The following is a 25107-nucleotide window of genomic DNA, read 5'->3' as shown; positions in this document are numbered from 1 at the left end:
AACTGTATCAGAGATACATTTGTGGAGATGTTAAAAACTTCTTGATATAAAAACTTTTTGCAGAATAAATCAATTTTGAAAGATATCAGTCGATTGCATTTTTATCCTGCATCTAACACCATAACATTTTAAAGTGCTGATATGAGAACTTAAAGGGAAACTCCGCTTTCTTTACAAAAATCTATAAACGTATATTGACAAATCTTTCTGCAATATAACAATATTACATGTTATCATTCTATTCAATCTGCACCAAGATAAGAATTTTCAGAACTGACAGAAAGCAAAACATTTTTTTTCAATGTTTGCATCATTGTTCTCTGGAGTACAGTTGGTAGTAGATTATCCAGAAATTACCACCTGCAAGGGTAATTGATTGCACCAACTAGCGGTAATGTTGCCATGCGGAGACAGCGCAATATTACTGGTGCTATCGCAGCAGTGTACAGTGAGTTACTCTATAAGCACGACCTGCAGTACTTAAGTAAGACGAGCATTGCCACGGTAACACGAGGTTAATAATGTACATTACTGTAGCAATGCTCGTGTTACTCGAGAACTGGAGGTCTCGCATACAGCATAACTCACGGTACACTCAAGGCTGGATTTATACTTTTTGTGCCCCTAGGCCAAGTATGTTGTGGCTCCGCTTACATGTGCAGCAATGCCCCTCCCATTCCATGTGCAGCCCCCTCTTCCATGTGTATCATCCATGTACTTTACATAAATAGCTCCCTTGGGCATCAGTTTCCATTTTCATGTGTTGCTCCCCATTTTCAGCCTCCTCTTTCATATGTAGCAACTCCTCTTTCATGTTCAGTTGCCTCCTTGGGCTGCGGCCGCCCAAGGCCCAGGCCTTTCCAGAAATCTGACCCCAGGTACACTGCTGGCAGTAGTACCAGTAATATTGCTGTGGGCTGTGTCCGCACAGGACTATTACTGCTAGTTAGTGCATCAGGCCCTTAGTTGCTCGGACTAAAGATGTCAATAAATGATTCAACCAAAACGCCTGAGCTTCCTTTGTTTATTTTTAATAAAAAGGATCTATTGTATTGAAGAAACTATTTTTTTTTTGAACTTTTGATCAATTGGCCATGGTGAAAAATGATGATACATTTTTGGAAAAAAAGTAATAGTGTATGGTGGAATGCTTGTATTGATTGAATTTAAAATCTCTAAAGAAAAAATGTATATGCTGTATGGTCAGCATACAAATGCACAATGTGTATCACTTGCCAGAATTGAACTCGATACTGCTGGGGACACTATGGGGCCTCAATACTATACAAAGCTTTGCTAGGGATGATCCAAGCAATGTGTTCTGTGATGTCTCTATGGAGAACAGAGGAGGCATAATGATCATTATGTAACCGCAACAAACCTCAGGGGACACCAGGACTAACATTAGGTTCTCACCCGAGAACAGTTTAGCGTTAGTACCGGACTTCATCCATTTTCTGGTAGAAAACTTTGTCACTCCTATATGCTAGTTTCTGTAAAAAGTACAGTGTAATGTATAAAGTGGACCTGAACTCTTGCTCAGGACACAAGGAAAACATAACAGAAATGCACCCTGTATGTATTTAAAGAGTTTAGCCTGTGTAATTCCCCCTCATTTGTGTCTAATCACTAGTTGTAATTTGATCCCTCTCCTGTGTCACATGACTACCTATGGCAGATAAGCCCATTTGAAAGCACAGACTGTAAACAATATGTCTGCTTTCATGAAACAGGAAGTAGTAACAAAGCTGTAACAAAGAAATGTTTTTGTTTAGGTCTCTTTCATACCAAGACGCTGCGTTTTAGGGGACGTTAAGGTCGCATAACGTTCCCCTAACGCAACGCATGGTGGTGTTGAAGTTGGACGTCAGATTGAGCCGCGTTATGAGGCTCTTGGTGCTCTCCTGGGAAGTCCGGATCTTTTCAATGATTCGGATGACTCGAATCGGATCATTGAAAAGATCCAAATCTTTGAACCAAATCTTTGAATCGTTTTACTAGGGAAGCAGGAAGCAGGGGTGCAGCAGAGTGAGAGGTGCAGGAGAATGAAGGCACATTGAGGGTGCTAATGGGGAAGGGAGAGATGCAACAGAAAGATTGTACTTGTGCACAGAAGCTGCAGTTCCTGTTTCTTCCAGACATCCACTGTGAACCGAATCCTTCATTGTGATGATCCGGATGATTCGACTCACAAAAAAGATCCGGATCAAAGATCTGAATTGTTCATGATCTGGACAACACTACAGTGCAGTTAATATTAATTAGCCATGTGGCTAGGAACAATAGCGGACTCTCCTCTTACTGAGCATTTGCAAACAGTCTAATGCAGCTAAAACCACATATAACGCACAGCATGCTGCACTTCCTTTGAACGTCCAGCGTTACACTGTAATGCAATGTGGGCAATGTGAACAGCCCATTGATTTTTCATTACTATGAGTTGGGCTGCGTTACAGGCTGCTCGAACGTGTGCCTGTAACGTCTTACTGTGAAAGCAGCCTCAAAGGTTATTATGCTGTTGTGTATCATTTACAGCAGAGAGGAGTCCTGAGTTCAGGTCCACTTTAACCACTCTGCGACTGCCTAACGCCAATTGGTGGCCACAGAGTGGCCCCCCAGGACCGCCTAATGCCGATTGGCATCAAGTCCTGGGGGCAGAGATTAGTGGGGAATGCGTGTGCATCCCTGCTAAGTTATGGAGCTCCACTTCGTAAACAGCCTGCCAGCCACGAAAAAAAATGTCCACAATTACTTCTTCAGCGCTGCGATCTAGTGCAGCGATATACAGAGGACAGCTCTGTCACCAAGCTGGAGCGGCTCACAATCAGATCCCTCTCATAGGCTGATGCCTATGAGAGGTGATCACTGGGATTGGATCTCGGGGGGAGGGATAAATTAAAAAGAAAATAGTCATTTTTATTTTAAAAAAATTACAAAAAAATTAATATACAGATTGCAACAGCAATCAGATGCCACCAACAGAAAGCTCTGTTAGTGGCAAGAAAAGGAGGCAAGATTAATTTGTGTGCTAAGTTGTATGGCCATGCAGCTAAATGTTAAAGAGAACCCGAGGTGGGTTTTAAAAACCCTATTAGCACACAGAGGCGTGTCGCTAGCAAGCTGTTTCCAATCAGCGGGGAGGGAAGGGACGCAGACGGAGCGGCGACATAGAGGAGGCGGGGGGAGCGGAGTAGAATGACAGTTTACATGTAAACAGCTTGCTAGCGACACGCTGTGTGTCGATAGCACGGCGGTTTTATTTTGGGGGCAGAGCAGAGCGCAGGGGGCCGGGGGGGGACTGTATAGTAACAGAGGCTGGGCATTATATGCAGACCCAGCCTCTGTGTGCTAACAGGATTTTTAAAACCCACCTCGGGTTCTCTTGAAAGCTGCAGTGTGCTGAATTGTAAAAGATGGCCTGGTCACTAGGGGGGTGTAAGCTTGTGTTCCTTAAAGTGAAACTCCAGACTAAAAATCTACTCAGCAGAACTGAAAAGGCTTGGTGTTTCTTTAACAGTTTCACAGCATCAGAACTTTGTTTTTCTTATAGAGGTCTCATTTTTAGCTGCATTTTTAGCTAAGCTCCGCCTCATCAAAGAAAACTGCCCGGGCTTTTTTCCCGATGCTGTGCAAAGCATGATGGGATTTCCTATGTTATTCACGTTGCCTAGCAACTGGGAGTGGTGATCAGGACACAGGACAGTTGGAACTGTGTCTCATGCTCCCTGCCACCTTCTTTCAACCAAAAAGATGGCTGCCCTCATAAAATCACAAACCTTTGCCTGTTCTTTTAAAACAGGGTGGGTAAGAGATTATATTACCTATCTATTTAATTAACATAACTAATGTAACTTAATGACAGAATGTTTGTTTAGGCTGAAGTTCCTCTTTAAGAAGTGGACCTGAACTCTTGCACAGGACAGAAAGAAAACAGAGAGAAACGCACCCTTTATGTATTTAGAGAGTGTAGCCTATCTAATTCCCCCTCATCTGTGACTAATCACCACCGTAACTTGATCTCTCAGCCGTGGCAGCTCAGGAATCTCCTCTGCCACGGCAGAGCAGCTAATCTGTAAACACAGGATGCTAAAAAAAATCTTCCATAAGTTTTCATGAAAGCAGAAAGTAGACACACTTCAGATTTATATCAGCTGTAAAAAAGAAATGTTTTTCTTTAAAGGTTATTATGCTGTTGGGTATCTTTTACAGCCTCTGAGTTCAGATCCTCTTTAAAGGGTGAAAAAAGTAATACAGCTGATAAACCGCCTGTCCTTTATTTTTTGTAAAACATAAAGCCAAACTGAAAACACAGAGCTTTTGCATAGTAAATAGAAACTTCCACTTAAAGGATTTATACTGAAATTCAGCTGTTTATAAAATATCTTCGTGTTGAATGTTTGTCTTACAAGGTGAAGTATTGTCGGTTCAGTCTCTGTTTTTAAATCCCCTGATTTTCCATTTTAGCTCCACTTGTAGGGAGATTGTAAGCTCCTTGTTAAATTATTCTAGACTAGGTTTATCACTAATGGTGGCCATACATGGTACAATTTTTTCATACAATCTTACCATTTCTATGTAATATGAGGGAACTGCCTAAATTATCCTTTTAGTATATTCACTTAATTTACACTTATACTACACAGAAATAGTAAGATTGTATGAAAAAATTGTACCATGTATGGTCACCATTAGGTTCCTTGATAATATCGCGCGTGTGGGAGAACTCCACTACATCAGCAGCATAGTCAGTCAGAAAACTGTTAAGAAACCTTTTTATACTTTATAGTAAAATCATTTAGAAGGGCAGGTTATATGTAGACTTACTAGTTTTGCTAATAAGAAATCTGCTTAAATATGTTGTAATATGTGTAATAAAGTGTATAAGAAGCCATTTCCTTGAAAGGTAGAAAAGGATAACTTACCATCAGTTAGAGTCAAGTCTGCTTCCCCTTTCCCGTAGTGGACTTTTAACTGAAGAATGCTTGGTAGAATACTGAGGGATAATTGCAATGATCCATTTCCATCTCCACATCCATTATTATTTGCCTCGTTTAACGATCTCACCTTGACATTCCACTGCAGCTGGTGTGGTAATGGGGAAGCCATAACATCCACGTTAAAGAAAGAGATCCGAGTACAGTATAGCTACCATAGCCAGCTTTTATTCTTTCACAGACACCTAGTCAATCAGCAGCATGTTTATACAGTAGACACTCAGTATTGTCGATAGACATAAACTTGCTGCCTTAGAGTTGAGCAGCACCTAGTGGCCTTCTTGTGAATCTGCAGATATTTCATTTTCAAGAATGAAAAGAAATGCTAGTCTGTCTATCTAGGGCTAATTACTAAGAAAAGTATGAGTAGCTGAATATGGTAACCCATTCCGACCTCGGCTAACAAAGTTTGTGCTGCTAGATCTGCGGTACTATTTGTTAGTCTGTAGGCTAGCAGTGATAAGTGTTATGTTAGCCATACACTTATTTATGGTTGCTCTATAGCCTTATTTATAAATGTAGTAACATAGATTATATTCTAGCATTACTAGTCCACATACTTTTTTCCTTTGTAATTTAGTCTTTATTGTAAAGTTGGTTAGACGTGCAACAGTGTTAGATCGGTGTACAAATCAAAAGTATCAACATCTGGGCTCCTATGCAATTAACTTTTTCTCCTGAGTTTTCTCTTTGGTGATATTTTCAAAACGGTCAACAAAATGCCTTTTAAACCACCAGCAAGCAAGAAAATATGCAAAATAATTTTGATAGTACTTGGTTACCTACTTTTTGGTACTTTTTTTAATTGCAAAATGCTGAAAAGTTATTCTAAAGAGACGTTGAAAAATTATCTCCTAGGATAAAAACCAGGAGAAAAAGTTAATTGCATATGGCCCCTGGAGGCAGTAAATACCATGACTTCACATCCATTTACATCTTTATGAATGATATGTCTCCCACAATTCTTGCACACCGTGTTAGTCAGTGGCATACCTAAGGAGCTGTGGGCCCCAAAGTGTTACATTGGGGCCCCCCAAGCACTCTATACATAACAATTGATACGGCGCACCAAAACCTGCCAATGGCAACTACAGTGTCTGAGGTGCAAGAAGGGAATGGGGAGCAGTTTGTTAATGATTACCACTATTCAAAGTATTTATTGAAGTGATTATTATGATCACAGGACCAATAGGAAGCTAACGCTGTAGTTGAGGGAGGTTCCTTCGGGGCTCCTCTAGCCCAAGGGCCCTGATGCGGTCGCAACCTCTGCAACCCCTATTGCTACGCCCCTAGTGTTAGTAAAGATTGCAGCTTCCATCCCTCGCACACGGTGCAGGGTATGCAGTGGGGTGGCCAGTGTTTAAGAATACGTTGCAACTGGGCAGCATGGTGGCGTAGTGATTACCACTCTTGCCTTGCAGGGCTGGATCCCCAGTTCATATCCCAGCCAGGGCATTATCTGCACAGAGGTTGTATGTTCTCCCTGTGTCTGCGTGGATTTACTCACAGGTGCAGTATGTGCCAGATGACGTGGAAGCGCGGTCATGAGTGCCCGCACAGGTGCAGAAGAGCTGATTTGTCGGTGGGTCACCAATCATTACGGGCGGCCAGTGGAATACCGAGGAGGCCCAGGGCTGCAGGCAGGGACTGAAACAGCTGCTAGGGGCTGGAAGAAGCCCCAGGTGAGTAAACATAGATTGTTGTTGTCGCCTTGGAAGTCCTTTGAGTCAGAGCTTACTTTTCTATTACATATTAGGCTTGGACAAGCTGGGAGAAGCTGGGACATATAGTCACTCTGCAGTGGCACTGAAAGTAGTCGAAAATGTCCCAATGTTAGAGTGAAAATGCAATGACAATGGCATTGACAGTAATATTGACAGGGAATAATTGAATACTGTAAACAGTAAGCAGGTTGCAAGAGGGTGCTCCACAGTGTCATCTGATCTCTGGATTTCCTAGATCTGCTCACTTGCCTGCTCCTGATGCTGTATTGCTGCTTGTCTGTTCTGTCTGCACATATGCTCTGTAATTCCAATCTGGCACTCAGATACTCCTTATCCTGCTCTTCTGTGTTTCCTGTAACACAACCAGTGTCTCTGCACCTCCAATCAGCTGTGTTATCTGATCTCTGGATTTCTAGGTCTGCCCACTTGCCTGTTCTGTCTTCCCTTTTCATCTGTACTTCCACTCGGCGGTAATTAGCATGGGGGTCAATGGGTATCTGAGGGTAGGAACACACTAGGCAGTGCAGGAAAGGTAGCGTTTTAGTAGTGTTTTGCAGCATGTGCACTTTCAGTGCGTTTTCCTGTGCGTTTGCGTTTTTGTTAAGGAAATGTGTTTTTCTTGCGTTTTGTATTTGTTTTAATGCATTTGCAGTCCGCATATATACATTTCATATGTGTTTTGCGTGTTTTTTTTATGTGTTTTATGCAAATCACTAGGAAGTCAACAGAAAGCAGAAATACGTCAAACTTGTTTTTTTTTTAAAAAAGCATGCAAAACGCATAAAAATGCACTAAAACGCAATACCTCTGCATCACCATTGACTTTCTTTATGTGCGTTTTATATGCGTTTTGGAAAAAAACGCAGCAAGACCAGTTTTTAAAAATGAACATTGCAGAACGCAAGCATATCCGTTTTTCATGCGGTCTATTGGCTTGCATTTTTGCGTTTTTGCTGCATTTTCTGCAACACTAGTGTTTCTGCCTAGTGTGTTCCTACCCTCAGTGACCATACACAAAAGGATCCGTTATGACGGTTGTTCAAAGCAAATGATTGCTGCGGGTAATCGCCCATCATCGAACATCGTGTAATGAACTTTTGCTAAATGATGTCACATGGTATCGCGCAAATGGTCGTTTGTCGACACAAAAATCTTTTGGAGGGTATAAGTCTTAACACAGCCTCTTTGCAACACAGCCTTCCGACACCTCTCTGTGTCTCTGCAGCTCCGATCATCTGATCACAGTTGTGTGTATTCGGGAGGGGGACCCCTGGTCGCATAAACCAGTACCCTTGCAGCTCTTACTGACCTCCAACAATAGTTAAGCCCATCAGCAGGGATTGGAACTGGGACAAAGCGTCTGGAAGCAACAGTTTAGCAGCAGCTCAGCCTATCAGCGTGGGATGGGGACCAGCAGCCAGAAAAACGTCACATTCTCCTCTGACTACCTCCTCCTACTATTTGTTTCATTCATTCATCCCAGGTATAAACTCAGAGTTATTGTAATTATAGCATGTACAGTATTGTGTTATGGTTATACTAGATCGCCTAATAGATTATGAATTTATCTTACATGCAGTTCACAGTATGAAATAAATGTAAAGAGTGCCATCTTGTGTCCAGTTATGGGAATAGCACATCACTTATCAAATCAGTTCTTCCATTAAAGCGGTTTAAAACCCTGACATAATATTCAATAAAAACATGTTTACCTACTTTCTTTATGCCATACGGTTATCATATTTGCATTTGTTCATAACTATTATTATTCATTTAGAAGTTATAGGTTTCCAAAAGTACAGTTTTTTGCTTTGTGAGCTGACTTTTCTTTTTATTAATAACTGGTTTTATTCATTGCTGTTTTGCAGCCAGACAAGCTTTCAGTGTCTCTCTGTCTCCAGCAGCTTCTCCGCAGTCAGAGAATGTGTCACATTCCTCACTTGATACATTTAAGTAAACACAATATAACATTATCTGAAGTTCAGATGCGGCAGCATTTCACTGCACTCAACTTTCAAGCTCTGTGTGTAACCCTTCCAATGCTGGTCTAATAAAAAAAAATGCTGGTTGCATATAATATGCTGTAAATAATGTTTTAGTGCAAAGATGAAATGCTGGGTTATATTCCACTTTAAGTGCACCTGATTGGCTGACTGGCGTCGGCTGGCCAGATAGAGGCAGGATATTGCTCTGGCTGGAAGTTAGCAATTGTGTTTGTTGCAGTTGGCATTCAGTTTAGAGGTGGTGGGGTGAGTTCCCTGGAGGTGAGAGGTCCAGGGCTTGCCCGCACTTCCCTCTAGGTGTCGCATGGTGGTTTGGGGGCCCCAGTGAGTGAGAGAGACCTGGGGCCCCTGGGCTGTCATGTGGACCAGTGTTTGTGATTTTAAATTTATTTTTTGCAGCTTCTAGGATGCGGTTGACAGGTGAGTGGTTAGGGAGGGGACCGTGTGGGAGATGTGCCTACACGGGGCATCCCTGTAAACAACGCAATTCACGATTGCGTCCAACCGAAGCCTCCCACCTGAATGCTAATCTATGTAATTCCTGCTAGGTATGGTACAGCAGGCAAAGGGTGTATGACAGTGCACCTGATTGGCTGACTGGCGTCTGCTGGCCAGATAGAGGCAGGATATTGCTCTGGCTGGAAGTTAGCAATTGTGTTTGTTGCAGTTGGCATTCAGTTTAGAGGTGGTGGGGTGAGTTCCCTGGAGGTGAAAGGTCCAGGGCTTGCCCGCACTTCCCTCTAGGTGTCGCATGGTGGTTTGGGGGCCCCAGTGAGTGAGAGAGACCTGGGGCCCCTGGGCTGTCATGTGGACCAGTGTTTGTGATTTTATATTCCACTTTAAGACAGCTAAGATGGATGCGTGCAGACTTAACTATTATATTATAATAAGATAACATAATGGAAAAGAATAAAACAAAAGACAGAGCTTAACAATGAACGAAAGAGTTCTTGGTCAATCAGTTCCATTTAAAGTTCAGTTTCAGGATTTTTCTGTCTATTGTGACTTGTTTAATAAGTTACATTACATTTTTGTACTTACAAAACTGATACATGGTGAGGTTGAGAGTTTTCTGTAATCTGCAATGTTGCTGTGCTGCATGCTAAAAACAGTAGGAGCCAACAACCCCTGCTGCAGAAAACCCAGCCTGATGCCTCCCACTACCTATTTGGTCAATATACAAGTCCCAACCTATACACCTCATACACAACCCACACACAACATGCACACTTACAAACAGTCCTCTCTGACTGTGGTCTCAGCTTATGTAGAATCAGCTACACACTGAATGCTTTGAGTGAAGTAGTTAATGCCAGCACAGGTGTGTTGTTTTGACATCACCTGACCATGAAAGAAGTCTAGCTGATGCCATTTCCTCCTAGTGGCTTGGGAAGAGAGTCTGTGTCACATCTCGGAGTCCGGGCTACCACGTGTTGAGTGTGGCCATGCTATAACGTAACACACTGCAAAGCGCATCTGCGTCATAGGAAGGTTCCTGGCTTTTTGGAGCAAGAGTATAAACAGCTGCAAGAATGGGCTATATAAAAAAAATGCAGCGTTGTCTCAAAAGGAATAAGTACTGCTTGATCCTGCCAGCCAGGTGCTTTAAAAATATAAAAGTTCAGATGTACCATATACAAAACTTTTTATAAACCTATCATCATGAGCATTAAAAAGGGAGGCCAAACTAGGCCTTTAAAGAACCACTATGGTTAAAAATGTAAAATTTAAAATGCATGAGTGTGCTTATGAGTGTTTCTGACCTACAAATCTGTCCACAAAACCTGTCCAACCTACATTTCCGATCTTACTCAGAGGTACACACCTAGCCGCTCACTCCGCTCTTCCAATGAACCTCGCCTAACCGCCCCCCACATCACCCAGTCCCATGCACGCCTCCAGGACATCTCAAGAGCTGCTCCAACACTATGGAACTCCCTACCTCCACCCATTAGGGCAGCCCCCTCCTTCAACATCTTCAAGAAAGCCCTCAAAACTCACCTTTTCACTCTGGCCTACTACCCCTCACAAGTGCTATAAACCCACAGCTGGTCCCCTACCTTTTGTGTCCTTACCAGGAGCGTCGCTAGCCCTATTTTGGGGGGGCACGTGCCCCCAATCTGTCCTGGGGTGCCACGGATCTCCTCCCCAGGGGTGCCCGGCACTGCCCGCTGTCCCCTCCTGGCCGCCGCTGTCCCCTCCTGTCCGCCGCTGCCTAACCCCCCCCCCCCCCCCGGCTGACCAGACGCAGCAGGCGCTAGGACCTAGCGTACACCGCTGATATGCGGAAGTGACATCCCTTCCGCATATACAGCGTGGTGCGTCCGGCGCCTGCTCTATCTGGTCAGGTCGCCCGCGGTGCTGATCGAGGTCTGCTGGCTGCGAGGTAAGGGTGCGCCTGTCACTCACTACCTAACGGGGGTCCCTGTCACTCGCTAGCTATCGGGGGTCCCTGTCACTCACTAGTTATCGGGGGTCCCTGTCACTCACTAGCTAACGGGGGTCCCTGTCACTATCGGGGGTCCCTGTCACTCACTAGCTAACAGGGGTCCCTGTCACTCACTATCGGGTGTCCCTGTCACTCACTAGCTAACGGGGGTCCCTGTCACTCACTAACTGAGGTCCCTGTCACTTACTAACTGGGGTCCCTGTCACTCACTAACTGGGGTCCCTGTCACTCACTAACTGGGGTCCCTGTCACTATCTAACGGGGGTCCCTGTCACTCACTATCTATTGGGGGTCCCTGTCACTCACTAGCTAACGGGGGTCCCTGTCACTCACTATCTATTGGGGGTCCCTGTCACTCACTATCGGGGGTCCCTGTCACTCACTAACTGGGGTCCCTGTCACTCACTAACTGGGGTCCCTGTCACTCACTAACTGGGGTCCCTGTCACTCACTAACTCAGGTCCCTGTCACTATCTAACGGGGGTCCCTGTCACTCACTATCAGGGGTCCCTGTCACTCACTAGCTAACAGGGGTCCCTGTCACTCACTAACTGGGGTCCCTGTCACTCACTATTGGGGGTCCCTGTCACTCACTAGATAACTGGGGTCCCTGTCACTATCTAACTGGGATCCCTGTCACTATCTAACTGGGGTCCCTGTCACTCACTAACTGGGGTCCCTGTCACTATCTATCAGGGGTCCCTGTCACTATCGGGGGTCCCTGTCACTCACTAACTGGGGTCCCTGTCACTCACTACCTAACTGGAGGCGCCTGTCACTCACTAGCTAACCTGGGGGTCCCTGTCACTCACTACCTAACTTGGGGGGCTACCATATTAAGGGGGCATTTTGCCTATTTATGTGAAATGCTGTCCATTTATGTGCCTCATGACTGCTGAATTTGTCTTGTTGGGGGCCTTATGATTTGTTGGGGGCCTCAAGATTGCTGAATTTGTCTTGTTGGGGGCCTCATGATTAGTTGGAGGCCTCATGATTGCTGAATTTGTCTTGTTAGGGGCCTCATGGTTTGTTGGGGGCCTCATGATTGCTGAATTTGTCATGTCGGGGGTGTCACGATTGCTGAATATGTCATGTCGGGGGCGTCACGATTGCTGAATTTGTCATGTCGGGGGCGTCACGATTGCTGAATTTGTCATGTCGGGGGCCTCACGATTGCTGAATTTGTCATGTCGGGGGCCTCACGATTGCTGAATTTGTCATGTCGGGGGCCTCACGATTGCTGAATTTGTCTTGTCGGGGGCCTCATGATTGCTGAATTTGTCTTGTTGGGGGTCACATGATTGCTAACTGCAAGACTATGGGAAAAGCTGAATCCTTATCATATGAGACAATAGCATTAAACCTACTTTTTTAGCTTTTTAAAACACAAAATAAAACTGGGAGGTTTTAAAAAATTGAATACATTTTTCAGGAGTAGGATGGATGAAAATGTTTATCTTCACAGTTTTTTTTTCAACTTGGATTTTCCATAATGTTCCTGTATGAGTTAAAACGTTTGTACAGTATTTAGTTTAAATTGCTGTTGCCACTTTGCGATAGATAAGTGACTTTTGGGTTGCAGTTTGGGCACTCGGCCTCCAAAAGGTTCGCCACCACTGTCCTAATCTAATGTCCCACCATTGCTAGGTTCATGTAAATTTGTCTTCACCCGTTACCACACCTACATTCTGGTCCATGGCCCACCCATTTTTCGGTGCCGCGCGATAAGCGTGCCGCACAACGTGATCCTCATATTTTTGGCACGCTAGCTGCAGTGTGCTGAATTCTGCTGCCTACAGCATGTACAGTATACGCTGTTCTCTAGTGCCTGCACTGTGTGCTGATCTACCTCCAGTGTGTACAGTGTAAGGTGTTACTCTGTGCCTTTACTGATTGTAAACCAGCTGTATTGTATGCTGATCCCTGCTACTTTCAGTATGTACAGTATCAGCTGTAAAGCTTGGTACACACATACAATTTTGATTAGCCAATTTTAGCTCTGTTTATAAAATTCATTGTCTGTTGGCCCACTTACTGCACGAGGGTGGTAAAATTGGTGGTCAGTGATTGACCAATCAAAATTGTATGTGCGTATACATCTTTGATCTATGCCTATACTGATTGTAAATTATCTAAATAAAGGACAGGGGGCTCCATCCAATATTTCGATGGGCAGGCCCGTTATCTGTAGCTTACACCGCTGCTAAGTTCATGTACATTTGGCCCCACCCATGGCCACGCCCACTCACCTCATGGCCACGCCCACCTCCCCACCTGGTGTCCACAGTTGCCCCCGATCTCCAAGGACCCTAGAAATGCCCCTGGTCCGTACCTCTCCCTCTAGATTGTAAGCCATTGGGCAGGGTCCTCCTCCTTTTGTGTCCTACCTGATCATGCACCTCCATTACTGTGAACCCATGCTATGCATCTGAGTGAACCTAACTTGCCTAATCTCCATGCTCCATCCAGTGACTGACTAAACATTACCTTGTACTCATACTGTGCTGCATGATCTGGTCTTTCTTGCATTCATGTATTGTCATTTTGCTGTATGTCACCCCTAAATATTGTCTGTAACCTAAACTAATGTCCAGCGCTGCATAATATGTTGGTGCTTTATAAATACAATAAATAAATAAATAATAAATGTATAAAATGTACATTTGATCCAGAATAAAATGTACTATAAATGTATTTTCACCTACATTACTGTCACTTGTATTAGCCTGTAGAACTTTGACAGATATGACAGGATTTGGACTAGTCCATTACCTCATGGGGAGTTTTTAGGGTTTTCTTCTTTTTTTTTTAAAGCACTTCATTAAGGAAACAGTAAATTGAGTCCACCATCTCCTTTTTCCTAAGTAAATAACCTAGTTCAGATAATTTGGTGAATAGCTCTGACTTGAGAGAAACGTGGAAGATTGGTGCTGTCAAAGACACCAGGAACACTTGTGGGCCCTGCCAGAGATTAACTTCTCAGGATTACTTCAGGTGGATTTACTGCACACAACCCCCAGGTGTTGAGCAGTGCTATCTTCAGTTGTGCAGTCAGAAGTATGTGCCAATGGCATGTTAATGAATTTGAGTTAATGCTAATTTTATGGCAATTTTTTTTTACAGTTTTGTGTAGCTTGGAATTGGAGCAATCAAAAATAATCAACTACTGCAATTCATTTTGTCCATCTCCAAACTGCGTACATTTGCATAAAGGTAACATAACATTAGAGATGTCGCGAACCTCCGATTTTCGGTTCGCGAACCGGGTTCGCGAACTTCCGCAGAAGGTTCGGTTCGCGGAAAAATTCGCGAACCGCAATAGACTTCAATGGGGAGGCGAACTTTGAATAATAGAAAAAATTATGCTGGCCACAAAAGTGATGGAAAAGATGTTTCAAGGGGTCTAACACCTGGAGGGGGGCATGGCGGAGTGGGATACATGCCAAAAGTCCCGGTGAAAAATCTGGATGTGACGCAAAGCAGCGTTTTAAGGGCAGAAATCACATTGAATGCTAAATTGCAGGCCTAACGTGCTTTCAAACATCTTGCATGTGTATACATCAAACAGGGAGTGTAATTAGAGTACTGCTTCACACTGACACACCAAACTCACTGTGTAACGCACCGCAAACAGCTGTTTGTGTAGTGACGGTCATGCTGGACTACTGCGCAACATGGCGTGATTGCTCTTCCTCACTCAGTGATGTCAGGTAATGTGTGACTTCCTTCTCAACTTTCCATGGCATTGTTAAAAAGCTTACGTTTTGTTTTTAATTGACATTTTCTACTTGCTGTGTACTTGTTCAGTACCGCTACAATGAGAATCCTGTGGAGGCGGGCAAGTCTGCAATTGTGACCCCGGGTAATGGCCGGGGAATGAGAGGTTTGAATCCGGTGTGGAGCCTGAGCAACGGCTACCACTACACATCCAAGGAGGGCAGCGGGCAGGCATGCACGCCCGCCCGCCCCGAGGTAGTAACCAATAATAACAATACAGGAGGAGGACTTTCGAGGCCCTGCTGTGTATTTGAAATGAATGTACTTTAAATCCTTTAACGAGAACCAGTTATGGCGGGCAAAGATGACACCACATTCCTTTCACGAGAATCATATGGAGGCGGGCAAGTCTGTCATTTGTGACCCCGGGTAATGGCCGGGGAATGAGGGATGGAATCCGGTGTGGAGCCTGAGAAACGGCTACCACCACACATCCAAGGAGGGCAGCAGGTAGGCATGCACGCCCGCCCCGAGGTAGTGACAAAAAATAACAATACAGGAGGCGGACTTTCGAGGCCCTGCTGTGTATATGAAATGAATGTACTTTAAATCCTTTAACGAGAACCAGTTATGGCGGGCAAAGATGACACCACATTCCTTTCACGAGAATCATATGGAGGCGGGCAAGTCTGTCATTTGTGACCCCGGGTAATGGCCGGGAAATGAGGGATGGAATCCGGTGTGGAGCCTGAGAAACGGCTACCACTACACATCCAAGGAGGGCAGCAGGTAGGCATGCACGCCCGCCCCGAGGTAGTGACCAAAAATAACAATACAGGAGGCGGACTTTCGAGGCCCTGCTGTGTATTTGAAATGAATTAACTTTAAATCCTTTAACGGGAATCCGTTATGGAGGGCAAGTCTGCCATTGTCACCGCAGGGAATGAAGGTTGGATTGCGGCCCGAAGTGGGAGCCTGCTGAGACCCATGCTGTAGCTGCCCTGACCGTGCTTTGCAGACCAGGCATCTGTGGTCAGATGGACCCTTGAGCCAGCGGAAGACAAACCAAGTCGAAAGCATTTGCCAAGAATGTTTTACGGAGGGCAAGTTTTTTTGCCCTTTTTTTTAATTTTTTGAAAATGATAGATGGTTGTATTTTTAAATTGTTTGAAAGTTTAGATGGTTGTATTTTTAAATTGTTTGAAAGTTTAGATGGTTGTATTTTTAAATTGTTTGAAAGTTTAGATGGTTGTATTTTTAAATTGTTTAAAAGTGTATCCATTCTTCCTCCCCCCAGCCACGAACAATACCATGGGAACGTGGAGCAGCAGAAGCCCCCTGTGACGGCTGCCACGGTTGTTCTCCGCTGCTTGTCTTTTGAGGGGTGCTTCTTTTCCTCAGGTGTTCTTGCCATAGCTGTTTGTGCCTTCTCTCCAGGTGCCTTCGTAAAGCACTTGTCCCTACGTGACAGTTGGCCTTTCCACGGCTCAATTTTTGCTGGCAGAGACAACAGATGGCTTTGCTCCAATCTGAGACACACACGTGAAAAAATTTCCAAACCGCTGAGCCCCCCTGGGCTGATGGCGCTACGGTGGCATCAGCAGCTGACGTTGAAGGGCATGTTTGCTGTCTGGCCATAGCTGGCGATACATGGCGCCGGACACTGCCCCCAGCTGATTCTGAGGACGAGCTCCCTCTTGTATTGCGTTCCGGAGTTGGAGCCTGATCAACGTCTACCACCACAAATCCAGGCAAGGAGGGAAGCAGGCAGGCATGCACGCCCGCCCCGAGGTAGTGACCAAAAATAACAATACAGGACTCAGGAGGACCTTTTGCGGCCCTAATTGAAATGAACTAACTTTAAATCCTTTAACGGGAATCCGTTATGGAGGGCAAGTCTGCCATTGTCACTGCGGGGAATGAAGGTTGGATTCCGGCCCGAAGTGGGAGCCTGCTGAGACCCATGCTGTAGCTGCCCTGACCGTGCTTTGCCGACCAGGCATCTGTGGTCAGATGGACCCTTGAGCCAGCGGAAGACAAACCAAGTCGAAAGCATTTGCCAAGAATGTTTTACGGAGCGCAAGTTTTTTTGCCCTTTTTTTAAATTTTTTGAAAATGATAGATGGTTGTATTTTTAAATTGTTTGAAAGTTTAGATGGTTGTATTTTTAAATTGTTTGAAAGTTTAGATGGTTGTATTTTTAAATTGTTTGAAAGTGTATCCATTCAAGTGCAAGTTATGCACTGACTGCCAGGTATAATGTGCAGTCACAGATGCAGTGAAAGGTATGCAGTGACTGCAAACAGCCGTTTGTGTAGTGACGGCCGTGCTGGACTGGTGCGCACTGTGACGAAAGTGCAGGTGATGGTGGCTTTTCAGCCCATATGCTTGCCCGGCTGATGTAGCTGAATGACAGAACAGTGACTTTCCAGCTGATCAAATTTGGTCTGACCACAATGAAGCAACGACCTTAATATCTTTTGTGTGCCACCCCCACCCGAGACACTCAAATAGCCGGCGGTCATTGCTTCATTGTGATGCGCAAGCCCCTTCACCGCGGCAAGGTAATGATCACGAAGGGGGATGGGCACATGTACACGCACCAGAAAAGTTAGTGTAGCGGCCGCTGCTAGCAGCGGCCTTAAAAATTCAGGAATCCGCCTAGAGTCCTGGAACCTGTTGGTAGTGGCGGAGAAGGCAGTCAAGCGGCCTGCAGGCAGAGATGCTGTGTGTGGGGAGTGGACTGACTTAGTCTTCGGTCGTGCAGTAGCCCTCCGTGATCCATTCCTCATTAATTTTGATAAAGGTCAGGTACTGAACACTGTCGTGACTTAGGCGACTTCTCTTCTCAGTAACTATGCCTCCAGCTGCACTGAAGGTCCTTTCTGACAGGACGCTTGCGGCAGGGCAAGAGAGGAGTTGTATGGCAAATTGGGACAGCTCTGGCCACAGGTCAAGCCTGCGCAACCAGTAGTCCAAGGGTTCATCGTCGCTTTTCGCAGAGTCTACATCCACACTCAAGGCCAGGTAGTCGGCTACCTGCCGGTCCAGGCGTTGGTGGAGGGTGGATCCAGAAGGACTATGGCGAGGAGTTGGAGTAAAGAACGTCCGCATGTCCGACATCACCCTGAGATCGCTGGAGCGTCCTGTTCTTGCCTGCGTGGACTTGGGAGGAGGAGGGTTACTGCCAGTGGTACCTTGATTGCGTTGTGCAGCCACATCACCCTTAAACGCATTGTAAAGCATCATCGACAGCTTGTTCTGCAAGTGCTGCATCCTTTCCGCCTTTTGTTGAGTTGGTAAGAGGTCCGCCACTTTGTGCCTGTACCGAGGGTCTAGTAGCGTGGCCACCCAGTACAGGTCATTCGTCTTGAGTTTTTTGATACGGGGGTCCCTCAACAGGCTGGACAACATGAAAGAGGACATCTGCACAAAGCTGGATGCAGAGGTACTCTCCATCTCCTCTTGCTCTTCCTCAGTGACGGGACGCAACTCCTCTTCCTCCCCCCAGCCACGAACAATACCACGGGAACGTGGAGCAGCAGAAGCCCCCTGTGATGGCTGCCGCGGTTGTTCTCCTTCCGCCGCCTCTTCCTCCTCCACAGAAACACCTTCCTCATCATCACCATCATCAGAGTCTGACTCCTCTCCTTCCCCACACGACTCCTCTTCTTCCTCCTCCTCCCCCCTCTGTGCTGCCGCCGGTGTTGTGGAAACATTGGGTTCGTGTGTAAATGGCTCCAATGAATCCTGCTGCCCTAACTCTTCTTGTTCACGCTCCTCCACAGCTGTATCCACCACTCTACGCACGGCACGCTCCAGGAAGTAGGCGTAGGGGATCAAGTCGCTGATGGTGCCCTCATCGCGACTCACCAGTTTGGTCACCTCCTCAAAGGGCTCCATGACCCTGCATGCATTTCGCATCAGTGTCCAGTTGTTGGGCCACAACATCCCCATCCTCCCAGATTGTGTCCTTGTACTGTAATGATACAGGTAGTGGGTGACGGCTTTCTCCTGGTCTAGCAGGCGAGAGAACATCAGCAGGGTGGAATTCCAGCGAGTCGGGCTATCGCAAATCAGGCGTCTCACCGGCAAGTTGTTTCTACGCTGAATCTCTGCAAAGCGTGCCATGGCCTTGTAAGAGCGCCTGAAATGCCCACACAACTTCCTGGCCTGCTTCAGGACATCCTCTAAGCCTGGGTACTTGGACACAAATCTTTGCACGACCAGATTAAGCACATGTGCCATGCAGGGTATGTGTGTCAGCTTTCCCAAATTCAACGCAGCAATGAGATTGCTGCCGTTGTCACACACCACGTTGCCGATCTCAAGCTTGTGCAGGGTCAGCCATTGCTCCACCTGTTTGTTAAGAGCAGCCAGGAGAGCTGCTCCAGTGTGACTCTCCGCTTTCAGGCAAGACATGTCTAACACTGCATGACACCGTCGCACCTGGCATGCAGCATAGGCCCTAGGGTGCTGGGGCTGTGTAGCTGGGGAGGAGATGGCGGCACCAGCCAAGGAGGAGGAGGATGACGACAGCGAAGCGGTGATAGCAGGTGGAGAGGAGGTGGCTGGAGGCCTGCCTGCAAGCCGTGGAGGTGTGACAAGTCGGTCCTCTGCGCAGCCACGTACTACCTGCTTGCTGCCATCGGTCACCAGGTTGACCCAATGGGCTGTGTATGTAATGTAGTGGCCCTGCCCGTGCTTGGCAGACCAGGCATCCGTGGTCAGGTGGACCCTTGACCCAACGCTGTGTGCCAGAGATGACACCACTTGCCTCTCAACTGCACGGTACAGTTTGGGTATGGCCTTTTGAGAAAAATAATTGCGGCCTGGTATCTTCCACTGCGGTGTACCAATGGCCACAAACTTACGGAAAGCCTCCGACTCCACCAGCTTGTATGGTAATAGCTGGCGAGCTAATAGTTCCGCCACGCCAGCTGTCAGACGCCGGGCAAGAGGGTGACTGGCAGACATTTGCTTCTTCCGCTCAAATACTTCCTTCACGGACAGCTGGGTACTGCTGTGGGCAGAGGAGAAGGAACCGCTCAAGGGAAGAGGCGGTGTGGAGGAGGGTGGCTGTGAAGGTGCAAGGGAGAAAGTGGATGAAGACGATGCACCTGAAGGAGGAAGAGGAGAAGGAGTTTGGCTTGTCTTTTGAGGAGTGCTGCTTTTACTCAGGTGTTCTTGCCATAGCTGTTTGTGCCTTCTCTCCAGGTGCCTTCGTAAGGCACTTGTCCCTACGTGAGAGTTGGCCTTTCCACGGCTCAATTTTTGCTGGCAGAGACAACAGATGGCTTTGCTCCGATCTGAGACACACATGTGAAAAAATTTCCAAACCGCTGAGCCCCCCTGGGCTGATGGCGCTACGGTGGCATCAGCAGCAGCTGACGTTGAAGGGCATGTGTGCTCCCTGGCCATAGCTGGCGATACATGGCACCGGACACTGCCCCCAGCTGTTTCTGAGGACGAGCTCCCTCTGCTTCTATCATGGAGTCGTCTCCTCCTACTCCTCTCTGACTCCTCCTCTGAACTGTCCCCCTGGTCATCTCCTCTACCGGGAACATATGTGGTATCCTTATAATCGTCATCATAATCCTCCTGGCCAGCTGCGCTTTCCTCAGACACCTCCTCAAGTGCACCAACTTCAGGTGGTCCACCATCATCCCCATCCACACATGTTACGTCCATACTATCGCCACCTAACTCAGACGTATGAGGTGGTGTACCTGCGCCTTCTTGTTGTTGTTGCAGTAGTGGCTGGGAATCAGTGATTTCACCACCACCACCAAATAACTCCTGCGAAGTGTCAAATGCAGCGGATGTGGTGCTTGTTGTAGCGCTGGTGGCTGCGGGAGATGAGGTGTTCTGTGTTAAATACTCAATCACCTCCTCACGATTTTGGGAAGTGATGGCACGTGCCTTCTTCTGAGCACTGTATTTTGGGGCAGGTCCGCATGAAATCACAGCAACACCACCTCGCACAGCCACTGACCTGCCGGTGCCTGGTGGCCTTCCTCTGGGTCTGCCTCTACCTCTTCCTCTACCTGGTTTGTCCATTTTGTCCTTCAGGGGGGTATGCTAGCTATATGCAGTGAGGTGGGTTCTCACTCAACACAACAGGTAGTTAGATGCAGTGAGCTGGGTTCACTCAACAGTAAAGGTACTTAAGATGCAGTGAGGTGGGTTCTCACTCAACACAACAGGTAGTTAGATGCAGTGAGGTGGCCAGGTGGGTTCACACTCAACACAACAGGTAATTAGATGCAGTGAGCTGGGTTCACTCAACACAAGGCTAGGTATATGCAGTGATGAGGTGGGTTAAGTAAACACAACAGGTACTGGGTAGTTAGATGCAGTGAGCTGGGTTCACTCAACAGTAAAGGTACTTAAGATGCAGTGAGGTGGGTTCTTACTCAACACAACAGGTAGTTAGATGCAGTGAGGTGGCCAGGTGGGTTCACACTCAACACAACAGGTAGTTAGATGCAGTGAGCTGGGTTCACTCAACAGTAAAGGTACTTAAGATGCAGTGAGGTGGGTTCTCACTCAACACAACAGGTAGTTAGATGCAGTGAGCTGGGTTCACTCAACACAACGCTAGGTATATGCAGGGATGATGTGGGTTAAGTAAACACAACAGGTACTGGGTAGTTAGATGCAGTGAGCTGGGTTCACTGAACAGTATACAGTAAAGGTACTTAAGATGCAGTGAGGTGGGTTCTCACTCAACACAACAGGTAGTTAGACTTAGATGCAGTGATCTGGGTTCACTCAACACTACGCTAGGTATATGCAGTGATGAGGTGGGTTAAGTAAACACAACAGGTACTGGGTAGTTGGATGCAGTGAGCTGGGTTCACTCAACAGTAAAGGTACTTAAGATGCAGTGAGGTGGGTTCTCACTCAACACAACAGGTAGTTAGATGCAGTGAGGTGGCCAGGTGGGTTCACACTCAACACAACAGGTAATTAGATGCAGTGAGCTGGGTTCACTCAACACAAGGCTAGGTATATGCAGTGATGAGGTGGGTTAAGTAAACACAACAGGTACTGGGTAGTTAGATGCAGTGAGCTGGGTTCACTCAACAGTAAAGGTACTTAAGATGCAGTGAGGTGGGTTCTCACTCAACACAACAGGTAGTTAGATGCAGTGAGGTGGCCAGGTGGGTTCACACTCAACACAACAGGTAATTAGATGCAGTGAGCTGGGTTCACTCAACACAAGGCTAGGTATATGCAGTGATGAGGTGGGTTAAGTAAACACAACAGGTACTGGGTAGTTAGATGCAGTGAGCTGGGTTCACTCAACAGTAAAGGTACTTAAGATGCAGTGAGGTGGGTTCTCACTCAACACAACAGGTAGTTAGATGCAGTGAGGTGGCCAGGTGGGTTCACACTCAACACAACAGGTAGTTAGATGCAGTGAGCTGGGTTCACTCAACAGTAAAGGTACTTAAGATGCAGTGAGGTGGGTTCTCACTCAACACAACAGGTAGTTAGATGCAGTGAGGTGGCCAGGTGGGTTCACACTCAACACAACAGGTAGTTAGATGCAGTGAGCTGGGTTCACTCAACAGTAAAGGTACTTAAGATGCAGTGAGGTGGGTTCTCACTCAACACAACAGGTAGTTAGATGCAGTGAGGTGGCCAGGTGGGTTCACACTCAACACAACAGGTAATTAGATGCAGTGAGCTGGGTTCACTCAACACAAGGCTAGGTATATGCAGTGATGAGGTGGGTTAAGTAAACACAACAGGTACTGGGTAGTTAGATGCAGTGAGCTGGGTTCACTCAACAGTAAAGGTACTTAAGATGCAGTGAGGTGGGTTCTCACTCAACACAACAGGTAGTTAGATGCAGTGAGGTGGCCAGGTGGGTTCACACTCAACACAACAGGTAGTTAGATGCAGTGAGCTGGGTTCACTCAACAGTAAAGGTACTTAAGATGCAGTGAGGTGGGTTCTCACTCAACACAACAGGTAGTTAGATGCAGTGAGGTGGCCAGGTGGGTTCACACTCAACACAACAGGTAGTTAGATGCAGTGAGCTGGGTTCACTCAACACCACGCTAGGTATATGCAGTGATGATGTGGGTTAAGTAAACACAACAGGTACTGGGTAGTTAGATGCAGTGAGCTGGGTTCACTGAACAGTATACAGTAAAGGTACTTAAGATGCAGTAAGGTGGGTTCTCACTCAACACAACAGGTAGTTAGACTTAGATGCAGTGAGCTGGGTTCACTCAACACAACGCTAGGTATATGCAGTGATGAGGTGGGTTAAGTAAACACAACAGGTACTGGGTAGTTAGATGCAGTGAGCTGGGTTCACTCAACACAAAGCTAGGTATATGCAGTGATGAGGTGGGTTAAGTAAACACAACAAGTACTGGGGTATATGCAGTACTGGGTAGTACAATGTGCAGCTCCCTGTCACACACACAGGCAGTCAGTCACTGAATGTGCTGGGCTGCTGGCAGTGGCACACACACTATCAATTAGCAAGGCTGTGCATGCAACAAAAGTGTCAGAAAAAAAAATGTACAGGTTGAGCTCTGAAAAGAGCTGTTGCTGGGTGCTTTAAAAGCAATATTATTCAGTCAGGAACAAGCAAAGCAGCCTAGAACCTAACTAATCTGTCCCTAAGAGAAAAAGTCTGCAGCAGCTGTCCCTTTCCTCTCTCTAGCAGGCACACGAGTGACTGTAATGGCCGCCGGAGGCTGCCTTATATAAGGGGGGGGTGGGGCTCCAGGGCTTACTGTAGCCTGAATGGCTACAATGTGCCTGCTGACTGTGATGCAGAGGGTCAAAGTTGACCCTCATAGTGCATTATGGGGCGAATCGAACTTCCGGAAAAGTTCGCCTGGCGCAGGCGAACGCGAACCCCCAATGTTCGCCTGGAACCGTTCGCCGGCGAACCGTTCGGTACACCTCTACATAACATGTGAAGCATCCCACTGGCCCTCTTTTTCAACTGGAATTGTTTTATAGTGACATGACCCTTGCATGTATCTAAGACGACAAGCTGAAAAATCTCCACTATGATGATCATTAAAATGTTTGGTAACTGGAATATTTTTGGTTTGCATAAAAAGCATTCAGTTTTTCCGCTAAAGAACCTATTACAATGGCATTTAAATAAATTCATCAGATTATAATTTTGTTGACTGAAAATTATAGTTTAAATTTCCACAATTGGGTAATACAATTATATAATTATCACAGATTTGTGTTCATTGTGAGCAGTGTCCGTATGGAAACACTACATTAGGTGCCTTGCTTACTTTTTACAAAATGTTTTCTCAGTGACCTGGCACATCTGTACACTATGAATGGTTCCTCAGTGACTTAGCACTTCTATACACCATGAAAGTTTTTAAATGACCTGGTACTTAAATATACCCTGAATCGCTCCACAGTGACCTGGGACTTCTATACACCATGAATGGTTCCTCAGTAACCTGACACATCTTTACACCATAAATGGTTCTTCAGTGACCTAGCACTTATATACACAAACAATGTTTCTTGCGTGGCCTGGCGCATCTCTACACCATGAATGGTTCCCCAATGAACCTGGCACCTCTATACACCATGAATGGTTATTTAGTTACCTGGCATGTCTATACACCATGAATGGTTGATTAGTGACCTGACACATCTCTACACCATGAATGGTTCCTCAGTGACCTGACATTTCTATACACCATAAATGGCTCCTCAGTGACCTGACACTTCTATACACCATGAATGGTTATTTAGTTACCTGACACTTCTATGCACCATGAATGGTTCCTCAGTGACCTGACACTTCTATACACCATGAATCGTTCCTCAGTGACCTGGTACATTTATACACCATGAATGGTTGATCAGTGACCTGCCACTTCTATACACAATGAATGGTTCTTAATGTTTTCACAGTGACCTGGCACTTCTATACACAATGAATGGTTCCTTCTCAGTGACCTGGAACTTCTATATACCATGAATGGTTCCACTTTGAACCCATAAATGGTTCTTTAGTTACCTGGCATGTTTATACACCAAACCATTATTATTATTATTTATTGGATTTATATAGCGCCAACATATTATGCAGCGCTGTACAATGCATAGGATTACAGACAATAATAACAGGGGTGACCGACAGCACAATACAGGTAATAAGCAATAGATACAACAATACAGGTAATCAATGTTTATTGCATAACCTG

General features: G+C 46.0%; 1 pseudogene; it reads right to left on the bottom strand.

Moving 5' to 3' along the window:
* The window catches only part of LOC137521724 (histone-arginine methyltransferase CARM1-like), a 58911-nt pseudogene extending 51741 nt beyond the window's left edge, over positions 1-7170 (bottom strand).
* Between the last annotated feature and the right edge of the window lie 17937 nt (positions 7171-25107).

The sequence above is a fragment of the Hyperolius riggenbachi genome, chromosome 1 (assembly GCF_040937935.1).
Source record: "Hyperolius riggenbachi isolate aHypRig1 chromosome 1, aHypRig1.pri, whole genome shotgun sequence".
Lineage (NCBI taxonomy): Eukaryota > Metazoa > Chordata > Amphibia > Anura > Hyperoliidae > Hyperolius > Hyperolius riggenbachi.
This window is presented reverse-complemented; position numbering and strand designations above follow the sequence as displayed.